Raw genomic sequence first — 3834 nt, 5'->3', positions numbered from 1 at the left:
TATAAGAGACAGCTCCCACCCATCTGGGTGTCACCTGCAAACTGACTGAGGGTGCCCTCGATCCCCTCCTCTGGATCATCCATAAAGATGTTAAACAGGAGCGGCCCCAGCACCCAGCCCTGGGGGACACCACTCGTGACCGGCCGCCAACTGGATTTAACTCCGCTCACCACAACTCTCTGGGCCCGGCCGTCAGCCAGTTTTTTACCCATCCTGCCATGTACCTGCCCACCCCACACCCCGTGGAACAGCTGTCCGTGTGACAAGAGACCCGGTCACTCAGTACCACGTACGACATTGTTTTGTGCACAAACCCACAGTTTTACCACTATATGGACAGAGAAACCCCCAAATTTCAGTAGACTTCCACCTCCAGAACAACCTCAGAGGCTTTGCTGGAAGAACCTTCACTCCCAGGTGGGCTGTGGGAGTTCATTCCTGACACAATTCCCCTTTCCTGATTGTTCTTCATGACTCAAACCCACTGCCACGCCAGCACAGAGCTCCCACAACCTCCCCATTGGCCCAGCCAGCCCAGAGCTGGCCAACCTAAAAACCAAAGCCACGCCGGCGATTGGGTCAGCAGGTGAGAAATGCTCCCGAGGAGACATTCCTCTGGCTAAGAACTTCTTAAAAAAAAAGATGGAGACAGCCACAAACAAGTCTTTTACTTGGTGAAACTTCATTATTCCTTCTTACGATGCAGCCCACACGGGCGGCCACGTGAATGACGTCATCAAACAGCATCTGTCCCAGAACCGTTCTGAAGCGAAGCCTGGAGGGTCACAAGCAGTCCTCAGCCTGCTCGGGCATATTTTAGCAATAAAATAGGGTAAACTAGTGTGCGCTGCAATGTTTCTTATCAATTCCTTTTTTTCTTTTTTTTGTTTTTTTCTCTTTTTTGGTCTTTTTCTTTATTTTCTTTGACGTTGTCTAAGAAAAGCCAAACGGCCGTATCAAACAGGACAGACCTTTCAAAAGGTTTTGATAACAGCAGCCTGCTGAGTCCGTTTTAAATGCAATTATTTTATGTGGGACTAATTCAGAGATAAAAGTTAGCTCTGTCAATAGAGCTTAAATCCATTCCTTGTAAAACAGGCCCTTGATTTACTCCCGTTCCAAATAAATCCGTTGATACTACGCGCTCACGGATAGCAACGGTGGAACGACCCATCATGGAGCCCACATCGCCCCAGTGGCTTCATGTGGGTTGTGAGGTGGAAAAACAGAGGGAAAGGAGAGGGGCTGCCTGCTTTCTGGGGATCCAGGCGGTGCCAGGGGCTCCGTAACCACCAACTGCATTTGGATTTAGGGCATAAATTTAGCTGGTGAGGACAGAGCGTGGCCGTTTCTCATCTTTTGTTGGGCAAAGACAGTATAAATGGGCCACTTATGAGAGCGCTTGTTATGTACGAGTGCTCATACATTTGCGGATGTAGCAGCCCTTCTTAATTTACTCCTCAGCTACAGTTGAAATCCTCTTCTGTCAGACAGGTTTTCTGTGTAAAACCTAGTTTGTACCGACTTCTGGGCACCTTGCCACCAGAGCTAGATTATAGACAAACAAGCGTGTGCGCACACACATAATCAGGGCCCGCAATCACATATTTAATCAGGAATGGATTAGGCAACCTTTACAAAGTTCAAGCTGCGGGCTGAAATGAAGAACCACCATGCCGGAAAAAAAAAAAAAAAAAAAAAAAAAAAAAAAAAAAAAAAAAAAAAAAAAAAAATAAAAAGGTGTTATAAATGCTTTAATAGACTTGGCATTACGGATGCAAACTCGTGTCCTTACCCAAATGGTACTTTTAAACATTTTTTTTTTTTCAGCTGTTTCTTTTAGAAGCAATCGACTGGTTTACACCAGCTTGCATTTCAGTGCTAATAATATCAGGCTACAGAGTTTTAATTAAGAGAAGATCCTCCCGTAAAGAAATCACATGACGATTTTAACAGCACGTTCGCTAGAGGTTTTTGTTGGCTGAGAGAGAGCCAAAGGGATTTTGCGTCGCCCACGGACATCAGGCATTACAGAACCCCAGAATCATCCGGGTTGGAAAAGCCCCTGCAGCTCCTCCAGCCCAACCATGACCCTCCCCCTGACCGTTCCCAACTCCCCCAGATCCCTCAGCGCTGGCTCAGCCCGACTCTTCAACCCCTCCAGGGATCCCGGGGACTCCCCCCCTGCCCTTGGCAGCCCATTCCAACGCCCAACAGCCCCTTCCCCACAGAAATCCTTTCTCAGAGCCAGTGTAAAATTACTACTCAAATGACCCACCAATGTCTGGGCAGGCACATGTCCATGCAATGACCAGTTTTTGTAGAAAGAACCCATAATATGGAAGGAAAATGCCAACACATGGGAATCAAACTGCCACTGTCTGTGAAACACTTCAGCAGAGCATTTTAATTAAACAATTTAATTCTAAGTAAATTAAAACAATAAAAAATCGGTTTCTCGTGGCTTTGGCAAAAGTTACTTAAGAGTTTTCTCCTGTTTTCCTTTCTTAGGTAAACAGCTTAACCCCTCACTGGTGTAAATATAAAATACGCTCTTCTACCTTGAACATCAACTGCTAAGAAGCGTTCGCGCTTCGTTATTTTTGCCAATCCCGATGCTGGGTTTGCCATAGCAAAGCTTTTCTCCCTCCCCAGGACTAGGGGAGCTCTCTTGGAGCCGGGATGTCTGCCCACCGCAGCGGTCACCAGTGGGATGGCTCCATCACCCGGGGAGGCCCACGCTAACAGAATTCCCCCTCTGATTTACACCAAGATCTAGACGATGCCACCAAGCCAAGACAACCTTCATACCCCTCAGCACCCACAAATATTGTACAAGTGAGGGTAGAGGTTACAACTCACATAAGTCCCCTACGCTTACAGACCTGCTAACACCCATCAATTGCTTTAAACCCAGCTAGGACACCACCTGCCCCCGCAACAACCCTGGCAATGATGACCAGAAACTCCGTCCCGGACACACAAAGGAGCACTTTTTAATGTCTATTTTTAACTCACACCATTAGTTTCTTCTCCCAGACCTACAAACCAGCGGGGACCCAAAGATCACACACAGAATCACACAGAACCATTCGGGTTGGAAAAGCCCCTCGGGATCAGCGAGTCCAACCCTCAGCCCGACTCTACAAAGTTCTCCCCTACCCCACATCCCCCACAGCTCATCCCAACGGCCCTGAAACCCCCCCAGGGATGGGGACTCCCCCCTCCCTGGGCAGCCTCTTCCACTCTCGCACCACTCTTGCTGGGGAACATTTTCTCCTCCTGCCCAGCCTGACCCTCCCCTTGGGCAGTTTCCAGCCGTTCCCTCTTGTCCTGTCCCTGATGCCCTGGGAGCAGAGCCCAGCCCCAGCCTCTCTGCAATGTCCTGTCAGGAGCTGCAGAGAGGGATGAGGGCTCCCCTCAGCCTCCTCCTCCTCACACTGAACACTCCCAGCTCCTTCCCTGCCTCCTCACAGGATTGATTCTCCAGCCCTTCCCCAGCCTCGTTGCCCTCCTCTGCCCTCGCTCCAGCCCCTCGAGTTCTCTCTGGGATTGAGGTGCCCAGACCTGGACACAACGCTCCAGGTGTGGCCTCACCAGTGCAGAGCACAGGGGACTGTCACCTCCCTGCTCCTGCTGGTCACACCAGTGCTGACACAAGCCAGGATGCCGTTGGCTTTCTTGCCCACCCGGGCACACGCTGGCTCCTGTTCAGCTGCTTGTCCATGAGAACCCCCAGACCCTTCTCTCCCAGACAGCTCCAGCCACCCCTCCCCGAGCCTGTAGCCACGCAGGGGGTGGTTGTGGCCCAAGGGCAGGACCTGGCACTTGCCC

At 50.3% G+C, this 3834-nt stretch overlaps 1 long non-coding RNA gene across 1 annotated transcript in view; it reads right to left on the bottom strand.

The window, feature by feature from the left end:
- The window catches only part of LOC113490867, a 16594-nt gene extending 14348 nt beyond the window's left edge, over window positions 1-2246 (bottom strand). Inside the window, exon 1 of the long non-coding RNA XR_003400314.1 lies at window positions 2157-2246. This is a non-coding gene — a long non-coding RNA (uncharacterized LOC113490867). The remainder of the gene's footprint in view (window positions 1-2156) is intronic.
- Between the last annotated feature and the right edge of the window lie 1588 nt (window positions 2247-3834).

The sequence above is a fragment of the Athene cunicularia genome, unplaced genomic scaffold (assembly GCF_003259725.1).
Source record: "Athene cunicularia isolate RWA unplaced genomic scaffold, athCun1 SCF_5, whole genome shotgun sequence".
In the NCBI taxonomy this organism is placed as follows: Eukaryota; Metazoa; Chordata; class Aves; order Strigiformes; family Strigidae; genus Athene; species Athene cunicularia.
Note: the sequence above shows the minus strand (reverse complement) of the source record. Positions and strands in the feature narration are given on the sequence as shown.